Raw genomic sequence first — 17,610 nt, forward strand, 5'->3', positions numbered from 1 at the left:
AAAATTTGAAAGGGACCCCTCTTTGCTGACGAGATGTCTTAGATCATTTCACCTGAGTGGAGAGCTTTTGAATATCAGACCCCAAGCCTTTTGTAATAACACTTAGTTATTGTCCAATGCCTGATGCTAATCAGGTTGTTAAATAACCACCTCCTTGTTTGGGCAGACATGGGTAGCAGTGATAAAGTGTTTGACCTAATGAACATGCAGATGAACAGGTCAGTTTTGTAAAATGGATGCACAATAATATTTAACGCATATAACTTTGAACATGTTGCCCTATAAAAGGTTAATGCCCCTTTAATTGCAGATATACTTGCATAAATAATTTGTAAACAGCCTTCATACAACAACGACAGCTGACTAGACACAATAGTTTGTGCCAGCCATTGTCAATCAATAAAGTTACATAAGAAAAGCACATATTGACATAGAAGACGGATGCATAACAAATAAAAAATTATGCTGCAAGCCAAATCATTTTAGCTGATGAACAAAAACTTTAACAGACTGAAATGAAGTCACATTCAACCCTTTTAGCTCCCACAGCACTGCAAAACATTAAGGGAAATATTACAAGTGGCGTGCTAATAATAGCACAGGATGTGATAAGTCTAAATATGTGTATATGTATACATGTTTTTATATGTGTATTTATATGTGTAAATATGTATATTCTGAAATATATACACACACAATATATATCTATATCTTTATATATTCATATAGATACATAGGTATAGATATATATTTTACAAAAAAATATAATCATATATATAGAAATATCTATTTAAAAATAAAAATACAATTTTCTTGTAGTGAAGAACATAGGGATGTTAAGTATTCCTAATGCACTTTTGGCTTTATCGCAGTTGATCTAACACACTTTAGGCTTTAGTGCAGTGTCGGGTTAGTGCACAATCAATAACTAAAAAGGATTTTTCTGGTGCACCCTAAAGAAGACTATGGGGAGAGGGAGTTTAGCGCTGTCCTGATATCCTAAGTACAAATGTTAGCACTCCTGAGTTTTTCGCTCTTTTTATTTTCTACTGGTAAAATCAGCGCTAAATTTAGGTATTAATAAGTAATATTTTAGAAGCCTGAACTATTTTAAGAACCCAGACATTTCTCACGATTTATAATTGCCATTTGTCTTTTTTAAATTATAACATAACCTTCTATTGACTATATATTGTTACTTACAAAGCCTATAAATAAAACCAGCAATAGGAACTATGATGTTATCGGAATACGTTATCACTGGGCACCCAGTTATAAAAAAAAAAAAAAAAAAAAAAAAAAAAAAAAAAGAGAGAATTGACTGTGTTGGGAAGGAGCTACTCTACAAGTTGAAGAGTATCCAGAGATAATGATGTTTCTTTTTGCATTGGTATCGCATGATGCCTGATTCACCTTGACCCTGCCAGAGATGATTTATAGAACGGTAGTACTAAAGCATCATCCCTGCTTCTGCCTGCTGTGATAACCTTAACTCCAGGCAATATCATGTTTCTTTTCCTTGTATGTGTACTTCAAAGTTTCTTCATTTATTTGATTTTGCACTTACTATACAAATATAAAGCAGGCTGCCATTATGTCTAGTGAAATATGATTTAATTCCTTGATAAAGTCATTCAATTCTCAGCCAGTCTAATGTTTGTCCAGATAGGATGTGGCTCCAGTCATTTTGCTAGCACTGTTCTTGCTAAGGAGATCAGGTGTGGCCATCTATACTACACTGATAGCATTAACAGCTTTATTTTGTATTAAATTACACAACTATTGCAAAGCAAATAGCCATCAATTCAACCAGAATATTTGTTCTTAATGAAGCCTGGGGAAAACATCATCGTTATTTTTGTTTAAAATCTTAGATTCTATTGCTCTCACATAGGTACTTGATTTATATTAAGGTATTTCACTAATGTTCTTAACTTTACCATAAAATCAATTTGAAACATCCATCATCATTGTTTATTTTGTATATAGTATTAAAGGGACATGAAACAACATTTTTCTTTCAAGATTCAAATATAGCATACAATTTTAAAGGGACAGACAACACTAGAATTGTTGTATTAAAAGATAGATAATTCCTTTATTACCCATTCCCCAGTTTTGCATAACCAACACAGTTATAATAATACACTTTTTACCTCTGTGATTAACTTTTATCTAAGCATCTTCTGACAGCCCCCTGATCACATGACATTTTATTTGTTATCTATTGACTTTCATTTTAGCCAATTATTGCAGTTTCTGCCACAATTCACGGGCGTGATCACAATGTTATCTATATGGTTTGCATGAACTACCTCTCCCATGTTGTGAAAAGCAAATAAAAAAGCATGTGATAAGAGGCGGCCTTCAAGGGCTTAGAAATTATCATATGAGCCTTCCTAGGTTTAGCTTTAAACTAAGAATACCAAGAGAACAAAGCAAAATTGGTGATAAAAGTAAATTGGAAAGTTGTTTAAAATTACATGCCCTATTTTAAACATGAAAGTTTTTTTTGGACTTTACTGTCCCTTTAAGCGACTTTCCAATTTACCTTTATTACCAATTTTGTTTAATTTTCTTGTGTCTAGGGATATAAAATCCAAAAACTTTATTTTCTGATTCAGACAGAGCATACATTTTAAAAAAGTTTCCAATTTGCTTCATTCTCATGTTATTTTTTGTTGAAGAGGAACCAAAGTAGTTGTCTGGAGCACTAAATAGCAAGAAATGATGCTACCATTGGATAGCATTCTTGGAAAACTACTGACTTATTGTGCTCAATGCACATGCATGCTCCTGAGCTTATGTACCTGCTTTTCAACAAAAGATACCAAGAGAACAGAGAAAATTTAATATAAGTTAATTACAAAGTTGCTCAAAATTGAATGTTTTTTCTGAAACATGAAAGAAAAATGTTGGGTTTTCTGTCCCTTTAAATAACTGAATAGCAATTAAAGGGACATACAACCCAAACATTTATTTCATGGTTAGATAGAGCGTAGAATTTGAAACAACTTAATTCTATTATTTAATTTGCTTCCATCTCTGTGTATCCTTTGTTTCAAACCATACCTAAATAGGCTATGGAGCAACAATCCACTACTAGGGGTTAGGTACTGATTGCTGGCACACACATATGCCTCTTGTTATATTATTGGCTCACCCAATATGGTCAACTAGCTACCAGTAATGCATTGCTGCTTCTTCAACAAAGCATACCAAAAGATTGAAGCAAATTTAATAATATAAGTAAATTGAATATTTGTTTAAAAGTAAATGCTCTATCTGAATTATGAAAGAAAAACTTGGGGTTTTATGTCCCTTTAACCATACATTAATCACCCTTTTTCACACTGCCCATCCATCTACTTCCCTTTATCCATGCAAGGATCTAAAAAGCCAGTATACAGATGAAGCCCATGTTATATATATATATATATATATATATATATATATATACACATACACATACACATATAAATAAATATGATACAGTTACAATACAATCTCACAACTGTCCTGCTAAACAGAAATATATAGGTGTAAAAGTTAATGTTTTAGAGGTCTAATAAAAGAGAAAGAGGATTTTTTTTAGCCAATATGAAGATAGTGTAGTTGTCGTGTCTGCTAGGATTCAACACTTTTGCTTTTCTTTCTACAAAATATGAACCACATTTCCATTTCCATGCCAGCTATGTCTGTCTGAGACATTAATTACGATATTTGTTTGTACTGGAAGATGTTTTTTTCCATTGTTGAATGTAACATGATATAAAATCAGGTTTCCACATTGTACTATGATTTTTGTTTCTCTAAAAAACAGTGGAGTTAATCATCAAATGCATAATTTTGTTGCCAGTGAAATGGACAGAGACAGATAGATATAGACAGATTACTATAAATAATGTTGCATCAAAAGTAAAGATTAGCCTTAGAATATTGTTTAGATGTATTTGTATAATTATATTATTGGTTTAAATATTGTAGGTAGATAAAAGTGTTAAAGGACCAGTAAATACAATAGATTGAATAATCAACAAATGCATGATAAAAAGACAATGCAACAGCACTTAGGGGTCGATTTATGAAGCAACTCCTTAACTCGTCTGTCACCTCTGAGGCGGTGGACAGTAATCAGCCCGATTGGATATGATCGGATTGATTGACACCCCCTGCTAGCGGCCGATTGGCCACAAATGTGCAGGGGGTGGCATTGCACAAGCATTTCATTAGAAATGCTTGTGCAATGATAAATACCGACAGGTTTTGCTGTCGGCGTTTATCGATGTGCGGCGGACATGATCTGCTACAGCGGATCATGTCTACTCGCATATTAGTAAATTGGCCCCTATGTCTGAACTTTAAATGAGTAGTAGATTTTTTTTTCTGACAAATTTCAAAGTTATGTCTATTCCCACTCAGATTGTATCATGTGACAGACATCAACCAATCACAAATGCATATATGTATATTCTGTGGATTATTGCACATGCTTAGTATGAGCTGGTGACTCAAAGTGTAAATATAAAAAGACTGTGCACATTTTGTGAATGGAAGTAAAATGGAAAGTTGTTTAAAATTGCATGTTCTAGCTGAATAATGAAAGTTTAATTTTGAATTGAGTGTCCCTTTAAAGGGACACTGAACCCAAATTTTTTCTTTTGTGATTCAGATAGAGCATATAAATTTTAAGCAACTTTCTAATTTATTACTATTATTAAATTTTCTTCATTCTCTTGCTATCTATATTTGAAAAAGAAGGCATCTAAGTTTTTTTCTTGGTTCAGGACTCTGGACAGCACTTTTGTTTATTGGTGGATGAATTTATCCACCAATCAGCAAGGACAACCCAGGTTGTTCACCAAAAATGGGCCGGCATCTAAACTTACATTCTTGCATTTCAAATAAAGATACCAAGAGAATAAAGAAAATTTGATAATACGAGTAAATTAGAAAGTTGCTTAAAATTTCATGCTCTATCTAAATCACGAAAGAAACATTTTGGGTTCAGTGTCCCTTTAAGGTTTAGCTTCTACAAAGTACTCTAGTTTCTATAAAGTAATGGGCACTATCATGTTTGAACTATAGTTTCCTATTTATCCCTGTCTTCTGCTGAAAACAATTAGGAACATATATAAATCAGGCAATAAAATAGTTTGTGCAAACAAAGCTATGTGGAAACTCATTTAGTTAATTTTATGTTCCACACAGCCTTGTTTGAACAGTCTCTTTTGTTACCTGATTTATATAAATACTTATTTTTTCTCAGCAAGAGGGTGAGATAAGGGGAAAACCAGTTCAAACATGGCAGCTCCAATTATTTTATAGAAAGTCAGTGCAATTTCAAAAAAGGACAATTCTTTAAATTACAGGAAAATGGGTCGAAATAAATAATAGTTAATTGCAAAGTTGTTTTTTTAAATACATATAACTAAATATTCTCATACAGTTTAATATCCCTTTAAGAATATTTTCAGAGCCCTATTTCCCTAGCTTTTAAAACCTTTACAACATTAGCATAAACAAGGCCTACGTGACAGTATATGACTTTATGATCTATTCAGTTTGCCTTGTAAAATGTACAAAATACTGTTATTCGCATACATTATTTCTTGCATAAACTGAAATATAATACTGGAAGCTACATTTTTCCTTATGATCTATGTTCTACATAGAAATTATATAATATACTGTATATTGTATGCATTCATATTTATTTTAATGAAAGAAGGGAATGTGGAAATGCGTGAGTGTTCTAAATAAAAACAGTTTTCTTTTGTGAATGATCCACTGTATAAAAACCCACTTAAACCTGATTGAGCCCCAGTAGGAAACCGTGCCTTGATAGGCCTCCTCCAGACACACTGCTGCTGAAATGGGTATATGACCTGCTGCATACAAATTATACCAGGTCACCGTGTAGCCAGGGTGCAGAAATCCTAAAACAACCAAATGCTGCTAAGCCGACTATGTTGTTACTCTCATCCTCTCTGCGTGCGGTCCCATCAGCTGGCAATGAGTAGTCCCGTCATTAGTGACGTCACAGTAAGCAAAGACACTGGAGGAATGGAGCAGGTACAGGCTCTAGAGTGGATGTCCATGCAACAAGCAATCCTTCTGGTGGTAGCCGAATCAAAAAAGAAGAAGACAATCGGAGTGCTTGTGAAAGTTAAATGTTTTCACTTTATTGCATCAATAAAAACGATACATGGAGAACCGGAACAAAAAGCAGGTGAGCAAAACACAAGTGGCTTACGCGTTTTAGTTGAGTGCCGTATTCATAGGCTATGAATACGGTGCTCAGCCGAAACGCGTAAGACACTTGTGTTTCGCGCACCTGCTTTTTGTTCCGGTTCTCCATGTATAGTTTTTATTGATGCAATAAAGTGAAAACGTTTAACTTTCACAAGCACTCTGATAGTCTTTTACTTTATTTTGCCTTAGGAAGGTTATTCTATGTAATGTTAATTGTTGATACTATTCATGCATTGAACCTGATGAATTGCAGTGCAGAACGCTTTAGAAAACAAATCATTTTAACAATTTATTTAAAAGGTCAACTCATGTTAAAATGCGAAGTCAACTTTAAGATGTGTATTAATCAATTGTGTCATGAAGTAGACTGTAGCTTGTATTATTATGACTTATAAATATATTATATAGCTTGTACCCAGAGTATTTATATCACTTTTAACAATGCATGCATTTGTAGATTTTTTCTGTGTCATATTTGAAATATTGGTTGACATGCACAAACCAGGAGTCTGTTATCACTAAGAAAGGTTACCTGTCAAATTGTAAAGTTGCTTTTGAGATCATGTAGCTGGATTGTACTGCGCAAAATGATCATATATTTCTCAATGTCAGCAATGTTTACATGGCTTTGTAAAAAGGTTACTGACTGAAATGTCCTCGCTCATATCTTACTATAATTTATAGCTGCTGTATATAGAGATGAAATTTAAAAAACACTGTTTATACCATGTGTTAAAGGACCAGTAAATACAGTAGGTTTGCATAATGAACAAATGCATGATAAAAAGACAATGGAATGGCACTTAGTCTGAGCTTCAAATGAGTAGTAGATTTTTTTCTGATAAATTTCAAACTTATGTCTATTTCCACTTCCCCTATATCATGTAACAGCCATCAGCCAATCACAAATGCACATACGTATATTGTGTGAATTCTTGCACATGCGCTCAGTAGGAGTTGGTGACTCAAAAAGTGTAAATATTAAAAGACTGTGCACATTTTGTTAATGGAAGTAAATTGGAAAGTTGTTTTAAATTGCATTCTCTATCTGAATCATAAAAGTATAATTTTGACTTGAGTGTCCCTTTAAACAGTTGCCCATCATCATCTACTGGTGGAATTGCATGATCTATTAGTGAAAGCAGTGTGTGCTGACAACAATGTAATCAATTATTATAAACCTAAATCTCCTCTTGTACAATTTATTCACACCTACAGAGTAAACTAATTTAGTTCATAATATCATTCCACCTAGCTCAATATATATACTGTATATAGAATTATGCAGTTTTGCTTAGACACTAATATATTTTTCATTGCAACATTCTTAAAGTCTGAAATGTACCATCACTTTAAAGGATTACTTTCTGTTATAATTTTTAAGCTAAACAACTAACATATTAAAGTTAATAAACATTAATTAAAACCTACTGACCTATATTTTCTCCAAAACGAAGTTTCATAACATTCTAAAAGTTATATCTTTTATTCGCCGATGATGTCACGTTATCCTGCCCACTATTTTCAGCACTGCATGTTCAAAATACTTAAACCAATAACTTTGTGTTTAAAGCGCCATTTTGAAACCTAGGTATTGTAAACGGATTGGTACAGAGCAAAGGATACCCACGGAGTAGGTTTGGAAAACAATTAAATTTGCAGACAAGATTTCTGATATACGGTAGAGATATATTAATGAAATGCTATTGATGAAAAGCGTATTTGGGGTAGTTAGTTAGTAACAGGCATAGAAAATATTTACTTACAGTGGCCCTTTAAGGTTTATTAATTCATTTCACCAAATATTTTCTGGAGAGCGAAGATCAAAGTATAGTTCAAGATGAATCTGGATTCTAAATAAAGTAATTTTTTTAGAGATTTCAACACTTCCAAACAATTTTGTTTTAGACGACTAGCAGCTTGAACACCCCTTACATTAACATTATTTGAAGGTATTCACACTATGCATCCATCAGCAGCCTGATCACAGTAATAAATCCATCTGTGCTCTAACAGGAATGCGTGAAAAATCTGGCTTGTTGGAGATCCTTTGGGAATCTAGGGACTATATAGTTAAGAAACAATTCACTTAAAGACCAAACAACAATATACAAGTGATCTAAATATTATGACAGGAATTTCAATTAGATTCTCCTATTGGGATCTAATGATGACCAATGATCATAAAACACATGGAGATTGACTCTGTCCAAAACAGAATGTCATGCAAGACCTGAGACTCACACTGACTAAGCATACATTACATGTGAACATTTAATGTACCCAGATGCCTCTACATAACCACGATAAAAAAAAAAATAGAATAAAAACAAAAAAGAAAATGTACTATCATTATCTGTATTGTTTGATTTTCATCTCATTTACTTTTTAAAACATTTTGTCACCAGAGAGGATTGAGTATACTTTAGTTTGTTTGACCTTTCAGCATACTACAGAGTGAGTGCTTTTATCAGTACTGGGGTTCATTTTTATAATTTGTATATAGCCTTTTACTGGCCATAGCAGTACAATATTTATTTGATGTCTTATTAAATAGGTTGCCCATTCCAACAATCAAAATGTACCCCCCCCCCAGAAGAATTTTTTTTAAACCCCCCCCCAAACATCATTGACCAAGATATCAGAGCTAACAAATTAATTATTTTATTGTATTATTTTCTTAAATGTACATTTTATTAGAATACATTTATATTACGTTATTTTACAACAACACACCTTTAAAAAATTTAAGTATTTTAAAACAAAATACACTTTTCTAGGTATTAAGATACTAATCACTAATTGTGGTTAACAAAAAGGTACAACAAAAAGCAATTGTGTATGTGTGTGTCATGGGGAGAAGGAGAAAATGAAATGTTATATACTGGTTAGCAAAAAGGATCCTCATTAAAGTAAAAAATGTAAACCTGTATAAAGTTATACACACACTGAAGTCATTGATGTATGCATACATCTGTGTGGGACTTAAAGGGACAGTAAACACCTTGAGAATTCAATATATCAATGTTTACTTATGCATAGTAAAAAGAATTTGCAATATACTTTTATTATTTCCTATTCCTTCTTTGCTTGTAATTTACATAGTAACATAGTAAATAAGGTCGAAAAAGTAACGAAGTCCATCGATTTTAACCTATACAAATCTAAAATACTTACAAAAAGCTCCAGTTAAGCTTAAATAACCCCACTAAAAGGTGATCTGTTTAATACTATACTAGCAATCATATCCATGAATTTTGTTTATATACAGAAATGTATCCAGACTATTTTTTAATGTATCTAGGGTATTGGCATTCACTACCTCCTTTGGTAATGAGTCCCACAATTTTATTGCTCTTACAGTGAAAAAACGTTTCCGTTGCAGGAGATTAAATCTCCTTTCCTCCAACCTTAAATTGTGACCTCTTGTCAGAAGCAATTTTCTTGGAATAAACAGAGCTTCTGCCATCTCTGTAAATGGGCCTTAAATATATTTATAGAAAGTAATCATGCCACCTCTCAAGCGCCTTTTTTCTAAAGAAAACAGACCCAGTTTGGCTAGCCTCTCCTCATAGGTTAAATTCTCAAATGGCCCTTCTATGAACTTTTTCTAGTTCTGCAATATCTTTTTTTGCGATCGGTTCCTAGAACTGCACTCCATACTCAAGGTAAGGTCTTACCAGGGCTTTATATAGTGACAGAATTATGCTTTCCTCCCTTGAATTTAGGCCCTAAACTTAGGGCCTAATTCAAAATTATTGATTGCTCCTCAAATTTGAAATCTTCATTGAGTAACTACAAAAATCTTAGATCCCAACAGCTTTTCAGTTGCTATGCTGACCAGACCATATGGTAAGAAACAAGATAATGTTCAGTTAAAATAATTTCTGTGCAATATGGGTGGGAGTAGAGACTTTCTGTGTGGGAAGGTCCAGACTTCCCCTTGCAAATAGTAAATTATGTTTTCACACATGGACGGAAAGATTGTAAATCAGGATTTTAAAAAATTTTGGACAAAGGAAGGTTGATAGACAAGATCAAAAGAAGCACAAAACTGAAGAAACTTGAGAAAGAGAAGATGAGAAAGATAAATAGGGGAAAGCAGTCAGTGAGATAACAAAGTTTAGAGTACAGAATATTATGGGCCAGATTACGAGTGGAGCACAAATATTTGCGCATGAGAAATAAGGGGTTTATCTTGGGTGTTTACGCTTGTTTGGCTTATCATTCATATTCGAGTTGAAAGTAAACCTGATCGCTTGAGTGAAATCACAATTTGCACTAGAATGATTACCGAGACTTCAGAGCTCTTGTTAACTATTTCAAAAAGCAAAAAAGATGCACAAAACACATCACAAAGTATAGTTACACTCATAATAACACATACAATTAGCATTTTAACTAAAGGGCTAGATTACAAGTGGAGAGCAAAAATGTGCTTTTGCGAGCATGATATTGGGGCTCCACTAAGTTATACCGGCGCACACAAATGTGTGCTGGTATTACACGTAAAGTGCAATGCGAATGTGACCCCATGTTCGCCTTGCATGGAAACTTCCATAGGCTCCAATGGGAGCCTCGCTGTGATGCTGTTAGCCACGGCACAGAATCTAGTGCAGCGGAGGGGGTAAGTTATGCAGTGTTAGGCAGCATATTTAAAATATTTATGTATATGAATATATACATATTTATAAATGTGTTTATATGTGTATATACACATATTAACACATACATATATATGTATATAATAGGGTTGCACCGCTACCATTTTTTTATGACCGAGTACAAGTACCGATACTTGTTTTCAAATACTCGCCGATACCAATTACCGATACTTTTTTTTTAATGTCATGTGACAGTTTACCAAGCACAATACAGACTAATTATTTAAGATTCTTTCTTTATAATTATAAAGGACTGTAAATCAAAAGACATTATGAAATAATAAAACAGTTTTATTTGTCAAAAGTTTACTGAACATGTTTATAAATAAACAAATATTACAACAAAATATTAAATTTAAAGGGGTGATGCAATTGGGTTGTAGGGCTGTTATATAACATCAATCTGACATTTGTATGGAGGTTCGACTCTAAGTTGAACAGTCTTTCACTTTCCACCATACTGCATGGGGCAGAAAGATATTTTTGGGCCATTTTAGCCAGAGCTGGAAATCTGTTTATTAACTGCCCAGTACTTCAGGGGTTTGTCTGAACGAGGTACAGCGATCTCTACTACAATAATACAAATAACAGCAATTTGTATTGGCAGAAAAGTAGTAAACAATTTTTAGTTTAGTCTCCATTCCAGTTTAAAATGAAATGGGAACATGCAACTTGAAAAAAAACGCCACAAGGTAGCATATGGGTAGGAAGTGGAGGTATCGGTTTAAGTATCGGTGCATTTGCACGAGTACAAGTACTCATGCAAATACTTGGTATCAGTACCGATACCGATACTAGTATCGGTATCGGTGCAACCCTAGTATATAAGCATAAACATATATATTTACAATTTAAACACAGTCCCATATACCGCTATGTAAAGGCTCATTTCAGTGTCGTCTTTTTTTTCTAACACCACAAAATTCTAGAAGAGAATAATTTGAGACAGGTGAGAACATTTTTGCAAGGACATAGCAATAAACAGTGCAGGGTCAGGGCCTTGAATATTGCCTGCTTTCCAACAAAAACAATCATTAGTGCAAACCTCCTGCTTTCACCTTTCATGTTTTTTCTCTTTGCCTGTCTTCCAATTGCATCTTGACCTTCATTTCTTTATTAGAATAATCAAATGCTTTCATGTTTACCTCCTGCTTTTTAGATTGATTGCCAGCATTTAAATGTCCTTGAGACCTTCGTCTATCATAGAACAACTAGACCAATAGAAATGTAAGACATCATTTGTACAAAACTAACAGAAAAAAAAAGAAAATATCAGGTTCCAAGTATTAGAAAAACAATAATTTTATTTATGCAATTACAGCATTATGCTTAATCCAATTCTTACTATTTGTCTAATAATGCTCCATAACATAAATACTATAATGAGCAATGCACTATATACCACTCTACAGATTGTGGTTGTCTGAATAAACTGAACCAATTAGTTAACAGAGATAAGATGGAGTAAGTAGACGGCATATGTTACATGATAAAAAGAAGTTTACGTCTTATGTTTTAAATCACTTAAAGGGACATAAAGAACATATTTAAGAATTTTGTTTTTGCACTTTTGCTTTCATAGACTATGTAAAATGCAAAATCAAGGGAGCTCTAGAGTGGTAATGACCTGCGGGACCTGAGTCAATCAAGGGTGGCATACAAACATGGCCACCAAAACCTAACCATATTCTGCTCTGGGGCAGCAGTGCATTGTCACTCCAGAGCTGATCTTATGAGTTTAAACCATTTGCAGCTGTTAGAACATACTTGTATGCAGGCAAAACTTCTATAAGGAAGCAATATTACTTATTTATTGTTGCTCTTTAATGTCCCTTTATTGTGAGATTGTTTTTACCAACAATAATGTTTAAGAGAAATGAAAGTTAAAATTAAACTTTCATGGTTCAGCAAGAACATCCAATTCAGTTTACTTCACTTATCAGATGTACTTCTTTCAGTATAATTTATTACAAGGTGAATGCCCGAATCCCAGTCTCAGGCTCGCTCATTTGAGCATCCAAGTGATATTTATGAAGCAGCGGTTTAAACCTCTGCTGCCTAGACACTCCCCGCAAAACTGGAGTTCACGGATGAAAATCACCCCGGATTCATTTGACCGGGGAGATTTGACAAGCCCTACTCTCATGCAATTGGTTGCATGAGGATAGGGGGACGTTATTGCACAAGTGTTCCCTTGTGCAATGGTAAATATGTGGAACACATTTCCCCCACAATATAAGATGTGGACAGATTCAAAACATGTGATTCCTGTCCGTTCACAAATTGATAAATCTTGCTCTTTCTCTTGGTATACTGTATAGAAAGATATACCTAGGTTGGCACAAGAGCAGCAATGCACTACTAGGATCTAACTGGTGGTTGGTGGCTACACACATATGACTCTTTTTATTGGCTTACCATTTGTGTTCAGCTAACTCCCGGTAGTGCATTGCTACTCTGGAGCTGCTATAACAATAATAAAATGCTTCAACACTTTGGAGCATTCTTTTTTTGCTTTTATGTCCATTTTAAATAAGTAATTTTAAATGGCAGATAGTGGATTGTAAACTTTAAACTTGCATACACAGATCTGAAATACAAACACAAGACAGGGACCACAGCAGAATTAAAACTGAATTTCATGGAACCTAAAACAATTATTAAGGAATTGTGAAATTTCAATGTATTTTACCATTTAACAATCTAAATCAGCATATCATAACCATAAATCTCTCCATTTAGAAACAAAAAATAAACATCATTTTCACCACATCCCAAAAGGTCTCAAAAACCATTAGCTGAATGTTGCTTGAAGGATATTAGAAACATTGCAAGCTTTGTCTGCTTAACTCATTAGTATGGCAGTCATACAAAATTTAGTGTCCTATTCCGTAAAAGAGCAAAATGTCTAAGATCCGTGTTCTGATTGTACATGCAACCGTACTGATAAAAGAAACAGAAACGAGAAAGCATGTTGTCTTGCTGAAATAAACAATTCTACTAGATATTGTGCTATAAATGAGATATGGGTCTCCAATTGAAATGCAAAAACAATAGATTCAATAGCAAAGAGCAGTGTTAATTTAACTTGCCTTGGCACTTTTAAGCAGCTCTGCTTTTCCATGCAAATCCTAATAAATGGAAAACAATCACATCGCTTACATTCTGAATGTTGTCACGTTCCATGGAGCACTGCACCATGAATAAGCCAATTCACACATGGGTCATAAACCAGCATTAATACTACAGAGAAATATATATATAGCTTTATTTATAACCTGCATATACAACTGCTATTGTGTGCACAACAGGGACTTTTAAAATGTGATCATTATGCAAAGAGAAGAATCTTCCTTCATGTGTCTTTTTTTCACACTGAACTTTTATTTTCAGTAATTGATATCACCAATTAAGTACAGAATTACAAATTGATGTTAGTAAATGTTTAAAATAATTTAAAACTGTGTATACATGAATTGCTCTAGTGAATTGTTTTATCTTACAAACCTATTTACAACTAGCCCTGATTGGTAATTAAAAGGACATGATACTCAAAAATGTTATTTTATGATTCAGAAAGAGCATACAATTTTAAACAACTTTCCAATTTAATTATTTTATTTGCTTAAGTCTCTTGGTATTCTTTGTTGAAGGAGCAGACATGTGCTACAGGGAACAAGATAAACACATTGGCTGAGCCAATGAAAAGAAGCATATATTTGAAACCACCAATAAGAAGCTGGCTCCCAGTACTGCATCTGTGTATATCTAGGTATCCTTTTGAACAATGGATACCAAGAGAAGAAATCAAATAATAGAAGTAAATTGGAAAGTTCTTTAAAATTGCATGCTCTATCTTAATCATGAAAGAAAAAAAATTGGGTATCATGTCCTTTTAATAACTGTAAATAGGTTTGTCCATCGCTATAAACAATCACTGTCTAGTATGTAGCTGGTTAGATGATTTTGAAGGATACTTAGGTTACAGAATTTGGTTTTTAGCCTTTCTAAAAATAAATGCACAATTTTTACATAACATTAAGGGATTTCACAGCAAAGGCAAGCAAAAATAGTAATATGTATACTGCACTCGCCAAAGAACAAGCTACTGAGTCGTTGTTCGTTTCTGATTGAGTGCTTCTGTCTCTGTATATATTTGTATTATGATCCTGGGGAAGTCTCCATAATGGTTATGGGGAAACCAGAAATGTACTCCCTGCACAATGTGCTTAGAGGGATATGGCTGCACCTCACTAACGAGGACCACAGAGGCCGAAACAATTATCTGGGGTTGCCATGTTGAGGAGTATTGCCTGGTATTTCAGGGCTGGACCATTCTTTTTATGTTGGATCATACTGATATACCCCAGGATAGTTCTCCTTAGTGAAAGGCAAAATTGGGCTACAAGAAGCTACTCCCAGGTGGTAACCCACAAAAGGACAAGCTACTGAGCCTTTGCTTGTTCCTGGTTGAGCGTTTCTCTCTGTATATAATTGTAAATAGCTTGTATGTTTGCTCAGTACTTCAAACATTTTTAGTCATCTGTAAGAATTTTATTTATTAATCTAAAAACCGTATTGAAACTATGTTTTAATTCAGCACAGACATTTTAATGGTAACATGCAGTGTGATACTAAAACGAACAGCCAAAATTTATAGGAAGAAAAGCTCCTGTCAACAAATACAATATTAAACTAAATAAGACTACTTTATTTCGTTGTTTAAAATCAGTGGTGGGTATGCAAAATTCTTTGCAAAATTTTTGAAAACATATACATCTTAATGGATATAGAACACATAAAACATACAACACCATAAAGCAATGTAGCTGGTATTATTGCCTTTTCATGAAATATGCTAACAATTTTTTTTTTCTTTGGTCTTGCTTTACACAACACATTGATACCAATCCAGCCTTTATGAAGTTTCTGTTTAATTGACACTTATTTTTGTTGGTAGTCAACATTGTAGGCAATTTGGAATGGAAGCATTTCTATAATACACCTGAATTAGCAAAAAATATATGCTAGGAGAATATGCATATGTACATATGCTTCTCATGTCTGCAACCTCAGAGGTTGCAGATGTCAAATGTCCCCAACTCATTTGAATATCTGCGATGACCACTGCTCTTACACAATTAGTTTGAAGAGAGAAGTGGGCTGTGCCATACAAGTGTTTGTTCACGCAATGTTAAATTCCAGCAGTGGATGATCTATCAAAGGATTGCAGACAAGCTCCCTTTAAGGGGACCATGTCTATGTGGACACTGATAAATAGGGGTCAATTGGTGTAATGATTCAAGCCACAGTCAGCTCTCAATTCGTTTCCATACAGGTGTACCCGTGCAGAATAAAATCTATCACTTAAAAAGTTATAGTTTATACCAAAAGCCTATTTACTAATACAAGTTTAATGCAAAAATGATTCTATTCAAAACTGAAATGCACTTAATTCTTTTCTACCGTGTCCCACTTGAGATTTTTAAATACAATTTGCATTGTTTTGAAGTCAAAAGAGGTATCCCTTTAAAGAGCCTCTCTGGTATGTTTACTGTACCTCCCTGTTGTGGCTTATTAGGGACAAATATAAATGAGGTCTTGAAATTAAACAAACACTGTGTAGGATGCTGCAGTCTCAGAGTTCGTGATCCTGAAGCATGCACTCTAGACTTTCTGGCTGCAGTGAGAAATAAGTAGATTACAACATTGTTTTAGAATGCATAATGAGTCATTTTATTGGGAAAACAATTTTAGCATAATTTTAAATCACTTTTTTTTACCTAAGTAGGACAATACTATTATGCAAGGTAAACTCTTTCATTACTGGTTTGTGAAACACTTATTTAGTTTTTTACTACAACTCCAGAACTGAAGAATTCTAGACATTGTGTAGCCGTATAAGAAGAAAGATAAGGGCCAATAAATTCCAAATTTCTGGATAAACCATTTTATTAATAACCTTATAATCAATGTTTGTTCGCCCTGCAAGGGACCTGAAATTGCATGTTATTGTTTATGTTTAACCCCTTCTAGCTGCTCCCACAGAAATTCCAGCCATCCTTTCACAAAAATTGGAGTTTAGAGTCCCTTTAATTGTTGGGGCGATACATTAAAATGTGTGTCTTAATTTAACAAAATATCTAAGAATATTTAAGTCATGTTTGATTGAACATATATTCTACTGCAAACTTGGCAATACATCTGTGCTGTAACAGAATGCTGCAGGCATATCAGCCTAAATAGATTGAACCAGGCAGTTAAATGGATTCTATTAATTAATTTAAATAATAAACTAAATTCAGCTTTATGTGAATGTTCAGATTTAGGGATCATAAGGTTGCTTACAGCCGCCCTTGGAATGGTTTGTAACAGCTTATATATATATATATATATATATATATATATATATATATATATATATATATATATATATATATATATATATATATATATATATATATATATATATATAACTAAGACAATAATATATGAATCTCTGGAAGCAAATTATATTAACCAACAAATGCCCCCCCCCCCCCTCCCCACCTATTTGTTTAGGAGATTACCATAAAAAAAGAATGTAAAATAAAAGGCCTAAAGACATATGCAAATATTTTCAGATCCCTTTTAAAAGAAGACATGTGGCATTGGTTACTGCATTTATGTGCTAAATTTTTTCATCCAGGCA

General features: G+C 33.6%; 1 protein-coding gene across 3 annotated transcripts in view; it reads right to left on the bottom strand.

Annotated features, from left to right (window-relative positions):
• The window catches only part of SEMA6A (semaphorin 6A), a 204,434-nt gene that overhangs the window by 157,433 nt on the left and 29,391 nt on the right, over window positions 1–17,610 (bottom strand). The gene's annotated exons all lie outside the window — the stretch shown is intronic.

Source organism: Bombina bombina, chromosome 2, assembly GCF_027579735.1.
Source record: "Bombina bombina isolate aBomBom1 chromosome 2, aBomBom1.pri, whole genome shotgun sequence".
NCBI lineage: Eukaryota > Metazoa > Chordata > Amphibia > Anura > Bombinatoridae > Bombina > Bombina bombina.